The sequence below is a fragment of the Halichoeres trimaculatus genome, unplaced genomic scaffold (genome assembly GCF_033239565.1).
Source record: "Halichoeres trimaculatus isolate MK-OKI-2021-1 unplaced genomic scaffold, fHalTri1.1 fHalTri1_scaffold_13, whole genome shotgun sequence".
NCBI lineage: Eukaryota > Metazoa > Chordata > Actinopteri > Labriformes > Labridae > Halichoeres > Halichoeres trimaculatus.
The window spans coordinates 34,969,825-34,989,718 of NW_027437191.1; the positions used below are offsets into that span (position 1 = coordinate 34,969,825).

The following is a 19,894-nucleotide window of genomic DNA, read 5'->3' on the forward strand; positions in this document are numbered from 1 at the left end:
AGTGACTCCCAGCGGGGGACACACAGACATGTTTCAGAGGAACACAGAAACTTTTGGTCTTTTGTTTCCAACTCAAAGCTCTGAGATCTATTCAACAATAAAATGGTACGTGTGCGCTACAACCTGTTTCCGCAGCGTCTAACCTGTGGCACAGCAGCACTGAAACCAGGACAGATGCTTTAACTGTGTTTATTAGGGCTTTTTTTTTTTTTTTTTCATTTTTTGAGTCACTACATCTCATTGAAATTAATTTAAACTGAGTAGAGCCTGATTTAGTCTCTCCAGCTTGAAATATTTTTCTTAATTTCGGGGGGTTTTGATCTTAGTGCAAAATAAATATAGAAAAAATAAATAAATGTGTTTTGCAGGGCAGTTTGTCTTTTTTGACAATTTTTTCATTTTTGTTTTGTGTGTGTTTCCAGTCGTTTTTTTGTTCCGTCTTTTTTGACGTTTTTTTTTTTTAATTTAATTTTCCCTTTTTTTGTATGTGTGTTAATAGTTGTTTTTTTCAATTTGTCCTTTATGAAGTTTTTTAATTTTGTCTTTTTTTGTTTTGTGTTTTGAGTTGTTTTTTTTTATTTTGACTTTTTTAATTTATTCATTTATTTTAATTATTTGGTCTTTTTTTGTCTTCTCTATTTTGTGTTTTTTTTTTCTTTAATATTGTTTTTTTGGTCTTTTCTTTTTTAAATTTAATTTTATTTATTTATTTGTCTTTTTTTGTCTCCTCTTATTTTGTTGTTTTTTTTCCTTGGATGGACTTTGAGAGAGTTTTAAATTAGATGTAAAATCCTTTGCATTTAGAAACTGAGAGTTAAAGGGTTAAAGCTCAGGCGAAGGAGGAAAGTAATGTGAAGCCGCTACCGTAAGTCTGAATATTAGTTTGCTGAGTGTTTTATTTCTGTTTTTTAAATCTTTAACACCTGTTAGAAAGTTATTCATTCAATGGAGCTCCATTTCTTTCTGATTAATGTTACAGGAGTTAGATATAACAAAGGCAGGTTGACTATTTTGATTTTGTTTGTTTATTTTATCATATTACTTTCTTATTTTCAAGGCAACAGTTTTTATCTTTATGTTTAATTTGAGTTAAACAGAAAAAAACACAGAGAACTAAATGTTCAGATTAAGGAGATAAAATAAAATATATTTATTCATTAATCAGTTGAGTTACAGTCTATGAATGGGTGGGGTGGGGGGTTACTCATGCCAGGCCTGTAGGTGGTGAAATGAACACACCTGTTTCTGCACATTAAGGTATTCATCAAATCTGGATCTTGTTAAAAAGTTTGTGTGTGATGAGCAGTGATTGATAAACTGTGAGGCTCTGAGATGAATTTTGATCTAAACTCATTAAAACACTAACGACACCATGAAGAGGTGTTATCTGTAGGGTTCAAACACAGAAACCTGTATCTTCGTTAGTATCAGCGCTCGTGGTCAGACGCTGATTGTCAGACACTGATTGGCTCTGGGACGACGGCGAGCAGCACGTGAGGAGGTGACGACCCTGAGACGAAGGCTGAGGGAATAATTAACTGGTCGCGTTGATTAAAACTCAGAGGTGATGGAGTCAGAGAGATAACGAGGAGACGAGGAGAGAGATGCTCTTCCACGTCTCATTTTTTCACCGTGTTTTGAGCTTCCTGTTTACCTGACAGACACCTCGACAGCTTCAAACAATCAACCACAGCTTCAAACAATCAACCACAGCTTCAAACAATCAACCACAGCTTCAAACAATCAACCACAGCTTCAAACAATCAACCACAGCTTCAAACAATCAACCACAGCTCCACAAAGATTTTTATCCAGAGTCCACCTCTCAATAAATCCCCAGAAGCCTCTCCTCATCTGACAGCTCTCAGCTTTTATTTTTCTAATTGGTGTTGAGAAGGAGAGCTAAGCTGACCCTCAGTAAACCCTCAGCTCCACCTGATCCGCTCACCGCAAATCTCCTTCCTCCTCACTTTTCCTCCTCTCCTCCTCTCCTCGTCTCCTTTCTTTGTTTCTTTTCTTTATCTGAAACTGGCAGTGGATTAAACCCAGCCTGTATTGATTTTACTCTCCTCCTCCTGTCTCGTGTTTTCTTGTGTATTCTTGTGTATTTATTGTGTATTCTTGTTGGGGCTCTGACTGCACGAGTCCCTGTGAGCAGGTGTAACTCCCTGAGAGGAGGAGATAAGGAGGAGAGTGAGGAGTGGAAAAACTGGGTCAAGGGTTTGTTTTCACACGTGAGGACGAGGAGACAGTTTCACCTGTGTGTGTGTGTGTGTGTGTGTGTGTGTGTGTGTGTGTGTGTGTAGTCGAGGAACAAACACAGAGGGAGCCTAACTCTGTTACTGACTGAATCAAATCACATTTTGTCCTGATTTTTTTCACACTTTGTATTTCTGAAAGGTAAATCACTGCATGTTGCAAAGACATTTTTTTTTCCCACACTGTGCAGCCCTGAGGACATTAACTCTGACTGCAGTGTTTGGGTCAAACTAGTGTTTAATACTGCTGTTAAGGCTGATATTTACTGATTTCAAGTGGGAAAAAAACCCCAATACAATCTGAGATGATGTGTGGAGGTAGTTCACAGAGAAAGAGCGGTGTGATCGTGAGAAAAGACGATCATGAAAAGGATGGAGCGCCCGAGATGAACATGATCTAAAAAAGTACATTTATCTGTTTTTTTTTGGCTCAAAAACAGGAAAGAGACATAAAAGAAGAGCGTCCACTCTTCTTAGTTTGTTTTGCTGTTTACAGAGTCAGAGAAAACAAGATAATTTGGGTCTTTAAAGATCGTTCAGGATGCTGTGAAAATGCCGACAGCTAATGAGTAAATATGAACCGATACTGATATTGGTACTGATATATCGAGCATGCAGGTAAACTTTTATAAACTGAAGCTGAAAGATGGGGAACAAGCTTTCCATTTACATTAGAGGTAACGTGTAGATTTTTTTTTCACTAATTCTGTGCAGCATCATAATCTTCATTTAGTCACAATTGATTTCAAATACTATTAAAATAAAAAACATAAAAAAACAAAACATTACAAATAAGCACCAAGAATATACATATTTTTTGTCATTTATTATTATCATAATAATTTTTTTTTATTTTCTATTTTATTTTCATTTATTTATTTATTTATTTATTATTATTTCATTATTTTAACTGATTTTTTTATTTTTATTTATTTTTCTGCTTTGCCATCATAATTATTACTTTTTTAATTTTCATTACTTTTTTATTTTTAAATTCTATATATTTTATTTATTTATTTATTATTATCATTATTATTATTATTATTATTATTATTATTATTATTATTATTATTATTATTTTTATTATTATTATTTTATTTTTATTATTTCAACTCTGATTGATTAATTTGTACAATTTTTTTTGGTCATTTTTCTGCTTAGCCATCATAATTATCACACACACATATATATATATATATATATATATATATATATATATATATATATATATATATATATATATATGTGTCATTTTTTATAATTCTATACATATTTTTATCATTTTTATTATTATTATCATTATTATTATTATTTGAGTTATTTCTGGGATTATCATTATTTCCTGATAAGCATGGAAAAAACTTCTTATTTAATTTCTGTTTCTGATGTTTTTTCCTTTAAGCTACATTTTGCTGTTTTTCTTCCTCTGTCTGATAAAACAGAGATCAGGGTTAAACTCAGCCTCACACTTCAGAGCTATGTTTTCTCTACATGTGGTTAGTAACTTCTCCACAAAGCCAAACAGCAGCTGTGTTCACCTTTCACTGAATAAAAAAATGATGAGGAGCAGAAACCTGTTGACAGCGAAGCTCTCAGACCTCAACCACACGAACCCATTAAACAACATAAACAGGAAGTGTACTATAACCCATGAGAAATTCATGACTCCTCCACTTCCTTCCCTTTCATCCTTTCCTATTTCCTTTTCTCTGAGAATGAAAATCTATAATTTAAAAACATGTAGAGGAACATATTGGCTCTTTAATCCCTTCCCCCCCCTTTCCTCTCATCCTACACGTCTGTGAATGAAAGATGGAGCTGAGGGTGGAGCTGAGGGTGGAGTTGAGGGTGGAGCTGAGGGTGGAGCTGAGGGTGGAGCTGAGGGTGGAGCTGAGGGTGGAGGGGAACCCGATCCCTTTGGTCTTCATCTGAGGGACTCAGAGGGGGCATGAATAATGGATCAGCACAGAGACGGATAGGGGAGGGGTTGTATGATGTGTTATTATACGTTATAACATCGCTGATACATCATGACCCTCAAAGACAGAGCGATGTAGAGTCAGTGCATCAATAAAGGAAGTTTAAAAGTTAATTTATAATCAGTGTAAACTTTGATTTTACAGTCTGATGATGCACCAGGAAAAGGAAGGAAACAGGAAACTACTCTCTGCAGAACTCCTCAAAGAAAAAACATGGGATAAAGTTAAACTTCAAACTCTGGACGAACACAACTCTCTCACTCACACACACACACACACACACACACACACACACACACACACACACACACACACACACACACACACACACAGCTCTGAAGGTGACAGAGAGGTTGGGGCTGAGTAAACAAGCCGGTAACCTGGCACTAATGGTTTTAGCACGGGGTAAAGTTCCCGTGCCTCAAACACACACACACACACACACACACACACACACACACACACACACAGATTAAGTTCAACTACCTACACTACACACTGAACGACCTTTTCCTGACACCAAACTCCTGCTGTCCCCCTCCCTCCTCCCCCTCCCTCCTCCTCCTCCTCCTCCTCTCGTCTGTTGAGCAGACTGAGGTTACCCGGTAACGCTGCGCCTCCTTCCTCCCCCATCGCTCTTTCTCTCTCAGGGTGTTTTCCGTCTGACCTGCTCCATTGAAGCAGCTGGCATTCCTTCACACACTCACACACACACACACACACACACACACTCACACAAACACTCTATCCACACACCATAACAATCCTAATCACATCACTGTCTTTAATCACCATCATGAACGTAAATATCCATCACTCTTATTCATCCTGTGACTAATTTTGACCTGCTGCAGCTGCCGTAGCCTCATCACAAACTCAGCATCCAGCCATCAGAGTGTGTGTGTGTGTGTGTGTGTGTGTGTGAGTCAGTCAGGTTTAACAGACGCTCGACTGAAGAGGATGAGAGCTGTTAGCAGCACGGCGAGGATTCAGCGAGGCCGCATCCTTCACGCTGTCACCTCCACTGGAGGAAAAACTGTTTATGAGGAGTCAGGTTTGGAGCTGCTGCGTCTCCTCCTCCTCCTCCTCCTCCTCCTCCTCCTCCCTGAAAGGCGGCAGGGCCTCCCTCCGTAGGCTGCTGCTCCTTTGTGATCCATGAGAAAACCATGAAAACCTGCAGCACTAACACACCCAGACTCTTTCTCTGAGTCTCTAACACGTTTCAGCCTTGATGTGGCGACGCACCGTGAGTATGAGATGTTATCAAAAGCCAAACTCTGCACAAAGACGGACAAAGAGCGGGCAGGAAGAAAGAGACGGGGAGCAGAGTTTGCAGAACGTTTGAAGAACTCCTTGATGTGGTCGGAGCGGAGTTTGATTTCGCTGAGTGGCGATGGGAGGAGGATAGAAAAGGCAGCGTTCAGAGGGACAAAGGAGACAAAGAGAGGAGGTAAAGGAAAGTTTGGGGTGGAGGGCACAGAAAGTGATGAAGCAGGAAGAGATGGAGGATGAAGAACTTCCACAGGTAGAGACTCAGTAAACACACACACACACACGCTGAGCCGTCTGACCCAGGTCTCCTCTGACCCTCTTTGAAATTTTATCTGGGTTAAAAGAGAAAGACGGCTCAGACAGAGGATGTATGGACGTGGTTATCTTTGGAGCAGCTCACAGCGACAGCCTGAAGAGCCTGAACCGACAGGAAGGCGTGCATCCTCTAAATACCTCCTCTCCACGTTGGTTTAACGAGCAAACTTTACAGCCCGGTCTCCTCTGGGCTCAATGAAAGGCGTGTCGCTCTGAAAACATACACGCCTGTCGAGCAGGGAGTTAAAACGCCGTTTCTTTATGAGCCGGCTGATTTGTACGCCTCAGCTTTTCTCTGCTTTCATGGAGGGTGGCGTTTTGTAGCTAACTTGAAGCGTTTTATGTCCCCGTCAGGATGGATTTGTGGCTAAGCGTCCGTTTCCCCCGGGCAACAAGGGTTTAAATCTGCAGCGAGCTAACTCAACGGGCCTGTCGCTCCTCCTGGAGACGACGGACAATAACCTGAAACAGGAGGAGGCGCTGGAGGAGGCAAAACTTTATGTATGAGTCTGGGAGGAAACACATCTACCACTCTGAGTTTACTGGGCTTAAACTTCTTAATGACATCTACAGCTAGCTACAGCTGCTAGCTTTGTTTGTTTGTTTGTTTTCTGTTTCAGGAGATTTTCTGAGTTTTTACCACTTTATCCAGAGAAAACAGACCTTTGGATGGAGCAGGAACAATGGGAAAAAAAAGCTGGAGGATGGACTTGAAGTTAAATCAATCAGTCAATTTTCTACTGTGATCGTTACAGATTAAATAAAGAAGCTATTCGTATCGATTCATGCAGCAGTTAAGACCAAGTGAAAAAGTTAAATGATGATGATAATGATAACGTCTACAGACTACATCACGAGCCGTGTTTTCAGGTAAAATAAACATCACATGAGTCAGAGAGAGAGAAACGTTTGGCCCTCTGCTGGAGGAAAGTGGTACTTTTCTCTAATCCAGTTTATAAACAAAGACTGAAATGAAGAATTTATGTTAGAAAAAAAAAAGTTTTTTTTGACAAAGAATCCTGATTTTAATATCCTCAAAAAAAAGAAAAAAAAAGAAATCAGATATGTTATATAGCAATTTTTTGTCCTACCCCTAATCACTAGTGTCCTTTAAACTTGTGCTTTCACAGTTAGCTTCAAAGTTTAGTTGACTCTCAGTTATTGTTTAATAATAATAATAATAATAATAATAATAATAATAATAATAAAATAACAATAATAATAATAATAATAATAATAATAATAATAAATACTATTATAATAAAATAATAATAATAATAATATAATGATGATTATGATAATAATAATAGTGATTTTAATTATAATAATTACAATAATAATAACAATAAAATAATAATAATAATGTTTTGTCTGTTTTAAAATCTATTTGAACTTTTTTTTCTCTTTCTTTTAATGTTATTATATAACTGTATTTTATTAATTTTAATCTACTTTTTAATTGAATTTTATTTTTTTTGTCTCTAAAGCACTTTAAATTGCCTTGCTGAAATTTGCTACACAAATAAACTTGCCTTGCCTTATAAATTTTGTAGGTCTGCATCATAGACTGTAAAAAAAAGAATGGATGTCATCTCCTTCAGCTCGACGTGAGGTCTCCACAAAAGCTGCTCCCCCTGGTGGCTGGCTGCAGTATAGGTCAAAAAATCCATCTCCCCAGTCATTCCAGATGGGCTGTGGTCAAACTTTAACAAATTAATCCACCTGGTAGGAATGTTTCTCACGTCTGATTGTTGTGGTGATTTGAAGATATCATTTGGCTGTCTTGTATCCAAGTCCTCTTTTTTCTGAAAAGTTTCGTTTTTATTAATTATACGAGGTTAAAAATGAGGTTTTATGTAACGTTTAACAATGATTGACAGCTGACGTTCTCATGTATTTTTTCGGGGATTGCAAAATATGTCTGGAGGTAGAGTCAGGCAGTGATTAGACTCTCGAAAGAAAATAAATTATTATTATTTTGTCACTCTGCTCCACTCAGATTCTCCCAGAATCCCTCACAGTCTCTACGCTCTATAGTCTGCGCCTGTGATGGGGGAATTTTGGCTTCAAAACCGAACAATGATTAATGTCCACTCTATACACAGTCTGTGGTTTGGACCCAGTCCACTGTTTGACCCCTAAAGTCTGTGAGTGTAACATAAAGACCGACCCGCGTCAGACCCAGACCACATTAAGACCATTACCATCCAGACTGTCTGTCTCTGCTCATATTGACTCCTGGCCTCCTCCCTCTCCTGTGGACCCTCTGAGGACCTGCCACATCAATAACCACAGCGCTGAGGTGTGTGTGTGTGTGTGTGTGTGTGTGTGTGTGTGTGTGTGTGTGTGTGTGTGTGTGTGTGTGTGTGTGTTAAAGCAGGCTGACATCACTCTGGACGCTCTGCCATGTCTCCGTCTCCGCCTGAAGCTGTTTGTTACATACTGTACTCAGACAAGAGAGCCAATCACACACCAGCTCACACCTTTGAGTCTGACACACTCACACACACACATACACACACACACATACATGCACATTTAGGTTATAAACAATACACCAACTCACACACACGTTTCTGTAGAGATGCTGCTGGAATGGTTCCTGACCTACATTCACACTGAGACTGCTCCTCACTCCTCAGGGCCTGTGTGTGTGTGTGTGTGTGTGTGTGTGTGTGTGTGTGTGTGTGTGTGTGTGTGTGTACATTCCACCTACATCACAGCAGCACACAACCATTACTCCAATTTAATAATGACTTCACACACAGAGCTCATCAATCTGACACATAAACGTAGATACGATATACTAGACGTTCAATTTGTTTAGACCATGTCTGTGCCCATGTGTGTGTGTGTGTGAGCATATGAGAGTGTGTGTGTGTTGCTACCAGATGTTGAAGCCATACAAATAAAGCTCAGAGCTTAATTAAATGTGTGAGGTGAATAATGTCCGGTCTGGGATACACAGTGATCAATATGGAGCAGATGAATAAACTGAATTAGCGTTAGCTTTATGAGCTAGCGTCACATCTGACACACCAGGCAGAGTTCATTTAAACACACACACACACAGAAAGCAGGGCCTTGGGATGTGGGTAAGAAAGATGAAAACACAGCTTGGTGTTCATGTTTTGGCGGCGGTCGTCGAGCTGCTGACGGCGTCGAGGGTTGAGGGTCTGATCGAGGCTCAGAGGCTCAGAGGCAGACTGAGCTAATTTAGGTTAAGTGGCTCCAGTCGCTGGAGGGTGCAGAGCAACGAGCCACCTGAGGCAGACCTGCAGCACGCTGAGGGACGCTGTGTGTGTGTGTGTGTGTGTGTGTGTGTGTGTGTGTGTGTGTGTGTGTGTGGACAGGAAGTGGGTTACAGACGTCTCAGCTACCATGTTGCATGTTATTAGCAGTGCAGCTACATTGACAGTATGCTGTTTGACCCACTTCCCACACAGCACCCCACTTCATCTGCAGGAGCTGGAGGTCGTTTGGGTGGGGGTGGGTGGGGTGGGTGGGGGTGAAACAGGAACAATCCTATAAACAATCAGAAATGCAGTGATTGACCAGTGACGACAAATTTAGGAAATGAGTGAGACGACCGGCCTGGAGGCAGATCTCCATCAGGGCGTCAGGACTGGAATCAGATCAGAGACCAGATCTGGAGCTGGGATCGATCGGCTCTGATCAACAGGCCTGATTACTCCAACATTTAACAAATTTTAATTCAAACCACTCTGGTTTAAATCAACACTACAGTATCTCCGTCCCTCCAGGCAGACGGCGTCTCACTGACTCTGGTCCTGCTCGAGGTTTCTTCCTGTTGAAAAGGAAGTTTTGTTTTTCTTGCTGCTGAAACTTCCTGATGCTGTAATTAGATGAGATCAGACTCTTTATCTTCTCTGGATGTTTGGGTCTCTGCTGATAATATGACACTAATGATCCTTTAATAATAACGTGCTGATATTTGGATTAAAAACTGTTATGTGATTGGTTCAGTCGTGAGCTTAGCCCAACAACTAAAATAATTCAGGAAACTTTAAAAACTCCTTTTTGGAGGGAAACTGGCCAAGTGTGAGCTGTTTATTTATCATAGATTATCTTGTTTGTTTGCATTAAACAGATGAAGTTCTTCAGTTTTCATAAATAATTTCCTTGAAACTTCAGTATATTTATGTTTTTCCTTTCCCAAACACTCTCAATGATCTGTCCACTAAATTTTTAAATAGCAATTTTTTTGTGTTTGTGTATTTCTGGACCAGAGCTAAAAACAGTATAAAGGAAGGAAACTACAGCAGCTCAGCAGTTTAAAGGTTTACACTTGGATTATAATTCCTGGTAATGTTGGAGATTTGGACTTCTGGATTCAAGACAATGGTGTTTTTTTTTTTTTTTTTTTGCATTTACTCCCTGATCAATTTATTTTAATTTAATTTATTTTATTTTATTTTATGTTATTTTATCTTTTTTATTTTGTTTTATTTTATTTATTATTTATTTTATTTATTTATGATTATTTTTTGTTTTACTATCATTATTGTTACATATATTTCATTTATTATTATAATTTTACAATTTTATTTCGTCTTATTTTATTTATTATCTATTCTATTTATTTATAATTATTTATTTTTTGTTTTATTATCATTATTATTACATGTATTTAATTTATTGTCATAATTTTACAATTTTATTTATTATTATTTATTTTATTTTAAAAAATATTATTTATTTATAATAAATTATTTATTTATATGAATAAAATATAATTTTATTTTATTTAAAAAATAAAAAAATAAAAAAAGAAGAAAAAGGACTCTGCATCTATTACAGAGAGAGTTCACCAGTATGTGTCCACACATGAATCCTGATTGTTCAGTGAAGTCTGACATTTACCAACAAGTTTACCTGACATAGTTTGCTGACTGTAGCCTGAAATAACTTAAAAAAAATAATCAAAGTCATTAAACTTCACGTTTATGTTGTGAATGAGAACAGCTGCTCTCATCCTGTGGTGACCTCGGTCACTGCATCATGGAGTCCAGATGCTGCTGACCCACTTCAAGCCAACAACCAGCTTCATCATGGAGAGCTGTATTGATCTCAGAGAGCGGGGCAGGTTGGAGGTCACTGTCATGGCAGAGTCTGCCAACAGAGGACGCTCAGAAACCCAGACCAGAATGATCCACATGTGAACCAGTGGTTTAACAACTCACACTTCATCAGAAACACTGAGTGTGATCATACAGGACTCTGGTGTGGTATCCTGGTCTGAGAGCGTGTGTGTTATAATCCAGGGTGAGGACAGAAAGGGTTAAATATGTCTCAGGACAGGCTTAGATAGAGGATCATCTCTGTAACACACAGATACACACAGATACACACAGATACACACAGATACACACCAACGCTGAGACGTGATTGGTGGATACATCTGCCTCATCAACCCACCCAGAGACGCACTGTGAAGGTGTGAGCATCTGGGTTCCTGGGTTGATAATCCCATGTTGAGATCACGTCTGGGAAAAAGGCAGGATCCAAATCCACTTTGGCCCACCCCCCTTCTCCTGGTCCTCCTCCTTCTCCTGGTCCCCCTAACTTCTTCAGTGAAGCTCCCTTCTCCTCTACTCTTCCTCTTTCTATTGCTCTGTCCCTCCCCCTCTGTGTGTGTGTGTGTGTGTGTGTGTGTGTGTGTGTGTGTGTGTGTGTGTGTGTGTGTGTGTGTGTGTGTGTGTGTGTGTGTGTGTGTGTGAGTGTGTGCTCCTAATGGGCCCTGGGGGAAACCAGACCCGCTCCCTGATCAAATACTCCCAAAATTTAAGACCACCATTAAACCAAATGAGATTCCCTGACACCTCGTGTCTCTTTCTGCAGAGGATAAATGGGTGATTACGCCTGATCGGCAATTAATCCACAGGAAGTAATTAGGTTCGTTAATGATCAGAGTCCTTTGGCTGTGGGCTCAGGAGCAGACGTGTTTCATGTGGTTTAAAGTTCGGCTTTATCATTTAAGGGTCACAACAGATGATCGATTTGTAAACTAATGTCTGAAAGCAGCAGTTTCACCTGCTGCCCTGAACCACAGCGCCCCCCAGTGGAGGAACAAAGCAGCAACAACTGGCACAGGCGTCTCCAAGCAACGATCTCTGAAACGTCGTCACTAATAAGGAAGTACGCTCTGCTGTTAGGGATGGTTACAGCATATTAATCCACGCTACACGATATTAGCATGTTAGCATAACAATGAGCACTAAGTTTACTTTCCTTCCTTCCTTCCTTCCTTCCTTCCTTCCTTCACAGGATCCATGGAGCAGTTTGTATTGATTGTATTGGTTAAAGAAAACTCTGGTGATGATTTATTGAAACTTAAAGTTACAGACGGCTTCATCCACAGATGTTTGTTTCTGTCAGAGCTCACAGCCTGAATCCTCCTTCAGATGAAATTAGCTCTGTTTGAATAAAGTCACCACAAACAAAATGCTCTGCTCTGAATCAGAGAAACTGTCCGTCTCTCTGCACTCTTCCCTGTTCCCCCCTCGGTGTTTTTGTCCCGGACTCTGATCCAGCTCTGCGTGCAGAGAAAGAGGAGAGGGAAACCCTCCAACCCTCCAAACGAGGCGTTGCCATGGCGAGGACGACTCATTAAGGAGCTGGATTTTAAGAGGCTCTTAAACTCACTTTCTCCCCCCTGCCTCCCCCCTCTCCCTCCTTTTATAATCAGCCTCTATGGGAGGGGGGGGGGGCTCGGCTTGGCTCTGCTCTCTGAAGCTTAATGGAAACCTCCAGCTGATCGGACATAAAGGGACCAGGAGGGGGCAGCAGGGCAGGGGGGACCGAGGGGGACTGAGGGGGACTGAGGGGGACTGAGGGGCCCGTCAGAGAGACCAGGATGATCCAGGTTCACAGGTGGCAGATTATTTCTGCTGTTACTGATGTTACACTTTAAAACACATTAAAAAACAGAGTATTTCTGACTTTATGAGGACTGTTGAGTCAGACTGTTAATTATCAGATGAAAAAACTATTTTTACAGAAATATATCGCAATACTTTGGACTTGATACATTATCATAATTTTGACTCTTAAAATAGTTTTTTTTTAATGTAAAAATAAAAATTCACGTTTTATCCCAGTTGGAAGTAAAATACGACATCTGTGTCTCCACTACACATCATCTGTATTTTATTTTTTTCTTATTTTTTCAAATCAACAAATTTTCAAATTTTGTTTTTACTTCAAATTTTTTGGGAATTCTTGAAAACTTAAAAAATAAAAATAAAAAAATTGCAAGTTTATTCAATTTCAATTTTTCAAATTTTTTAAATTTAAAATTGTTTTGATATTTTGCATTTTTAATTCAATTTTTTGCAGCTTTTTGAAGTTAAAAAATATTATATCAAATTCTTGCAAACTCATTAAATTTACTAATTTCCTGAAATTTTCACATTTTTTTGAAAACCTAGAGTTTTTTGAAATTTAACTCTAGGTTAAAGTGAAAACATTTTAAACTTTATAAAAATGAACAGTCTGTTTAAATACTTTGACCTCTGATACAATATCAATATTTAGAGTCTTAAAATAGATTTTTTTGTAAAAATAAAAATTCAAATTTTATCCTGGTTGGAAGTAAAATATGACTTTTATGCTCCCACCACACATCATCTCTATCTTATTTTTTTTCTTAGTTTTTTTCGTAGATTTTTGTCTCATAAAAATGTTGAAAAGTGATTGAATAAAAGTTCTGACTGTGCACAAGTTGCTAGCTTTAATTTAAAAATTATAATAAAACAATGTGAAAAATATTGGAAGTTTTATTTATATTTCTTTTTTTGACAGGCAAATATAGGGAGGATTTTTTTCCATTTTAGTTATTATTTTTCTATTTTTATTTCTATAAACCCAGTTAAATGTGGTTCAGTGATAAGTTAAGTGTGTTTAAAGTCAGGAAAAGCTGAACAGTGAAGTTTTCTGTCATATCAACAGTCAAAACATAAATTCAGAACTTCCTCTGTGATTTAATTGTTTTATTTTGAATAAGTGATCCCAGATTAAATGTTAACTGAGTTTTCTTTGGCAGTTTCTCCTGAATCTATCTCATATTTTCTCGGTGAACTCGGGGTCTGGAGCACAGACGGGTCAGCGGGGCAAACGGGGCTGGACTCCTGGGAGCAGCAGACTGAAGCAGCATGAGGTGGAAAAAGCTGCGTCTTATTACAGCTCTCATTAAAGAAATGAGCTGTGACTGGAGCTGCCGCTTAAACGCACTTATCCTGCGCTGCAGAGCAATTAGATTTTTCAATTACCAACACCAAGACCCCTGTTAGAGAGGAGGCAGAGATTAGACCAGGGAATCCTGTTTGTTTACGAAGCTCGCTGGGTTTACAAAGTGAAGAGTTCAGACTGAGTTCATCATGTGACTGTTTTAACAAATTAAAGCACATAAAAACCTGAAGACAACACTTCCCACAAACACATGAATCTGTAAACCATGAGTCCAGCTTCCACATGGTGTAATACACAAGCCAAACCTGCAGGGGGCCCCCTCCACCAAGAGAAACAACCTGATGTGGTTGGAGGTTCCTCCTCTGCTCCATCAGGTCGATGAACAGATAGTTGTCTCTGTAAACTCCACTCGTTACCCCTCCATCTCCTCCTGAATTACCCCCAGTGTCACAGATAAAGAGCCAGCTGATCCCAGGACCACGAAATTAACCAGACCAGATCATCCATCACCACGGTTTATCATGCTAATGAGACAGGCTCAGTGAGAGGAGGAGCAGGAGCTGAAAATCCATGTTAGCATCAGACGATGTGTTGGTATCATCTTAATTTATGATACCCCCCAAAAACTAAAGTGTCAGAAGAAATCTTTTAGGCCCTTTGACTCCTCTGCAGTGGCTCCTTGTAGCTTTAAAAAATATGATTGAAATAAAGAGTTTTTATGTTTCTTCCAGAGAGTATTGATGATTAAAGACACTGACACTAAATAAAATCCTGTGTTAACATTTAGTTGAACTAAATCTTCATCCCATCTGTCAATAAAGCCTGCCACCGCTCTACTTCACCTCCTACAACATCAACATCCACCAACTTTCCATGCACCTGTGGCTAACCTCAAGTTTTACAGCCCTGGGAAGATAACTACATCTACAAAAAGACTAATCTGGAAGAAAATACTGATTTTAATTCTGTGTGGATGGATTCATTTCACTGACAACGTGCTGGATTAATATACATTATTGATATGTGGCAAGACATAAGCAAACAACATAAATGATGAGTTGAGTGATACTATCAATAAATGTTATCAAAGTCAGGTATTATTTCAAGAAATTTGAAATTTTTGCAAAATTATTAAATAACAATTCTTCATGAAATTCAAGCATTTTTTTAATTCTTTTTTTTTTTTAATTTTGTTTTTAATTCGAAAATTTTTGGAATTTTTGCAAACTTTTGAAAAATTGATTTTTTTGCAAATTTGTTGATTTTATTTTTTAAAGTTTTTTGCAATTTTTTAAATTTAATATTATTTTGATGTTTTGCATTTTTTAATCTTATTTTTTTGCACTTTTGAAGTCTAAAAAAATGAAACTTTTGCATATTTATTAAATTTTTGAAAACTCATTAAATTTCCAAATTTCCTGAAATTTTTGCAAATCTTTGAAATTCTAAAGTTTTAAGAAATCTAGGAATATTAACATTTTTGGAAATGTATTTAAAATAAAAAAAATTAGACATCTCATGAGAAATAACATGAATTCAAAAATCTTGTTTGGATAATTATTCACTAGATTTTACCTGTTTATAAAATTCATAGTAGTAATAAACACTTTTTTGTCTTTATTGTGAAGATAAAGTAGATTCTGTGGCTCCTGAATGACTTTAATCCAGGTAAGCTGAAGCTAAACGCCTCCTGAGACAGTAAAGTTTGCAGACCCCTGAGCTAAGACAACTTTTAAATCTACAACAAATGCTGTGGTTTATTTTCCAAACAGGAGGACAGAAGAGGAGCTGGGTCAGTAGCAAAGTAAAAATGAAAACAAAAACAAGACGACCTCTCTAAAAACATTTCAGACAAATATAAATGATCCGTCTGTTTCCTGGTGGTTTTGTTTTCATACGTCACAGAGAAGCTTCAGTATAAGTTTTAGATCTGATCCATTAACCAGCTCCTGACTCCTCACAGCAGCTCTGAACAGACCCAGAGGTGACAGCAGAGTCAGCGTTAGCCAAACACAGCAGACACAACTCCACAAACTCAATTAGCTCCAATATCTGTCAGTGATAACTCCATTAGTCCTCAATCATCCTGATGGAGCAGCACCTGCTCAGCCAATCAGCTGCAGCCTCCACCTATTAGCCCTCTAACAGGCTGAGGTCTCCATCTGTTTGACACGGCTACAGCAGCTACTCCCTGATCGCTCCTCACCTCCTTCATTTCCTGACTGCTCCTCACACGAGCTCTGCGACGAGCGTTGGGAGGTAAAGAAACTTCTGGACACGCTCTCATTCACACAAACACTCTTCATCAGAGGAAAACACACAGACGCAGAGCTGCACCGAGGAAAAACAGCCTCAACCCATTTTACAGTTGAGTGACCCTGAGTGACCTTTGACCCTGAGTTCCCAGCAGTGTGTTTGGTGTGAGCCCCGTCTTTCCTCCAGCTCATTAAGCCGTGTGTGTCATGCTCTCTGCTCCTTTGTCCTGCCTCCTCCTGCTCCTCCATGAGTGTGTTTATACACACACGAGGAGCTGAGTGTGTCTCTCAATTCATCTGTGTGTTAGTGTGGATCAAAGCTGTGAAAGGACAAATAAACGTGGTTAGTGTGAGGTGTTATGAGCGGTGTTTTCACCCTGGATAACTGAGGCAGAGCGGCTCTGATCTGATTGTTTCTGCACTCAAAAAGAAAACTGGTCACAGAAAAAGATCCACTGCTTTAAGTCGATTTGGTCGCTACCAATATTTGAGCACATTGCCATGAAGCTTTCAGATGCAGATGAAACGGAGCAGTACCACCGGTCAACCATGGGGGGCAGTGTTGCTGTTACTACCTGAATTGTAGCTTTAGTGAGACACAAAGAAGAAATAACAACGAAGGAACTTTTACAATAAATTCAACAGCCTCATCAACACCTCCTCCACAGTCGCCATGTTGGTTTTTGGGTTTGTTGTTGTAATAAACTTTGACTCTGAGCTGCTCCCCCTGGTGGATATATTGGTTAACAGCAACACTAACGTAAAGGAGGCTCAGCAGTATGAGAGCAGTGACAGTAACAATGTTTGGAAAGGACAGACACGTTTTAATACGTAAGAAGATTTCAGATCAGTCTGATCGTGATAAAACCTCCACCTGCAGCTCTGAATCCAGGAGGGAGCCACTTTGAAGACGGCGTTTTGTGCAGCGCTCTGAAACCTCCGTGATGACTCAGCGCTGAGGCAGAGGCCAGACCCTCCTGAGTCCCATCAGCACAATCATATTACCCTAACTGATCCTCTGCAGCGCCCCCTCTATAAACAGAGCCAATCCATTTCATTTCATCTCGTTACTCCACAAACCAGACCTCCCTCAGGTGCTCGTCCCTCGGGGGCTGTTGGCTCTGATTGGTCGATAGCTGAACCTGCCGTCCCCCGCTGAGGGATTATGGGGGATCCGGTAAAACTAACACCTGCTCCACGGCTGAAATGGTATTAAAGAAATCAGGATGGAGGAGCTGGTTAGACGGGGCTGTTTCAGCTGAATCTGAGTGTGTGTGTGAGCGTGTGTGTGTGAGCGTGTGTGTGAGCGTGTGTGTGAGCGTGCAGAGCTTCCTGTTCAGCAGAGCATGAACACACAGAGACTGATTCAACCTAAAGACCTCGGACAATGCTGAACCCAGGGTGGAGACATCTTGAGCTGTCAGGGCGGGTTAGTCAGAGCGGCGTGAGGAGAGTACGGTCACACTAACACAGGAGGAAACCCACACTTTGTTACGCTCAGACGTGGAGCTAAACTTTAGCTGAAGTTCTCCTAAAGTTTCAGTTTCTGCTGTAAACTTGGAGTAAACTGATTTACAGGTTGCTACGTGAGTATAACTCCACATGATGGCGTGTCAGACGGCGTGTCAGACAACGTCCCGTCCCTCAGCGCTCTCTCATCCCCCTGATGGCTTCTTCATGTGGTGGCCGAGGTGAAAGTGGGTCACCTCTGTAACCCCTTCAGCTCCATCACCCCTGCACCGTCAGCTCTGTTAGACTCCCCCTGCAGGCCCGGCCGTCACCTCCAGCTGCTCGCCATTGTGTCTTCTTCCCAGGGGTGCCCCCCCCGGGTCAGACAGGACGGTCTACTGTCCAATAAGAGAGGGCCGAGCAAACATGCTCACACAGACTCACTCATTAAAGCTAAAAACACTCAGAGGTTGCTACAGGTAACACTGTGACCAGGTAACACTGTGACCAGGTAACACTGTAACCAGGTAACACTGTAACCAGGTACACACCAGGACAAAACACAGACAGGCACTAGGGGTGGTATAAAAAAATGAATGTATTCTTCATGTCTATCAGGATTTTTTTGTTATACGATTTTCAAGCCTGATTTCTTTTTAAATCAATTTTTTTTTCCAATTAAAATCCTTAATTTCAGTCTTTGTTTATGAGTTGGAAAAAGTTAAGATGTTAGATCCCCTAAATAAATCCTATAAACTGACTCTGTGATGTTCATTTTTGGAGAAAACACGGCTTCAGAATAAGTCTGTAGACATTATTATCATCATCATCATTCCACTTTTTTCACTTCATCTGGAGTTAAAGAAGAAAACTAAAAACTGCAAAAATTGTCATCCAAAAAATAGACAATTTGAGTTCAGCATTTTCAACATGGCCCCAAACGACGATGAGTTTAAAAACTCTGCACCACAAATGAATGAGTGATGTCATAGACTGCATCTCTAGTTGATACTGTCAGTGGTTTGAAGTAGGGGTGTAACGGTACATGTATCCGTGCTGAACCGCTCCTTAAGGCAGTTGGGTTCGGTACAGTGTTGTATTTGAACGAGTACAGTAAGTTTACGTTAGCCGCTGCACATGGCTCTTTAATATTCAGGTCTGTGATTGGTGCTTTGCGATCATGTGCATATCATGTGGACGTGACGTCTCACGGTGAGCCAATCAGAAGAGGAATATCAAAGAGCTTTGTAGCCACAGGAGCTTGTGTCTGAATTGTGCATCATGGCTACTGCTAACGAAGAGCCTCCCCCCTCGCTGTATAATGGCAAGTTTTGGTTTCATAAACCAAAAACAAGCAAATGGTTTTTGCGTTGTTCCATACTGTAACGAAAATGTACCGAACCGTGACCATAAAACCAAGGTACGTACCGAACCGTGTTTTTTGTGAACCGTTACACCCCGAGTTTGAAGATTAGTGCACAAGCACCAGAGAAGTTATTACAAAAACTTTTAACCCTGCCTTATCAAACACTTCAGTACCAGGAAAGGAAGCCAACATCCCACAGCCCTGCCTGTTGACTATGTGGCAAAAATGAAAGTAACCATTACAAGGAGTTTTTAATATGATGTTTCATGACTGACAGGTCACCAGCGAGGAAACGAAAAAGAAGACTGATACGACACAGAAACAGCAAGGTATGTTTGACGACAAAGAGCAGGGTCAAAGAGATGGAAAACATCAAACAAAACATGCTAACGGTCACATGATCCAACTTTCCCATTGAGGAAATACTTTTCTTTATGGTTTATGATAAAACTTTTGTCATGCTTTCTAATAATTTGCCTTTTTACAGATTTTATGTGAATCTGATTTTTGGAGTATTGAGCTCTACTGTGATTGTTTAATATGGAAAATTAATAAAAACAACTGAATAATAACAGTTTATGACGGCTAAAGAAGCTAAACTTGAATCTGAATGGAAAAGCTAAAAGTGACGGAGGCTGATAAACCCCAGCTCACCCAGTCAGCCCGACCACCTGCTCACTATACACCACCCCACACATGATGCTGATACTAGAGGAACATAAGGTTAGACTGATCTGATTCATGGTTTCCAGCGTAAGTGGATCACTGGAGCAGGTCTTTCTCTAAACA

At 39.7% G+C, this 19,894-nt stretch overlaps 1 protein-coding gene across 7 annotated transcripts in view; it reads right to left on the reverse strand.

Moving 5' to 3' along the window:
* nhsl1b (NHS-like 1b) overlaps window positions 1–19,894 on the reverse strand; it is a 143,342-nt gene that overhangs the window by 35,253 nt on the left and 88,195 nt on the right. The gene's annotated exons all lie outside the window — the stretch shown is intronic.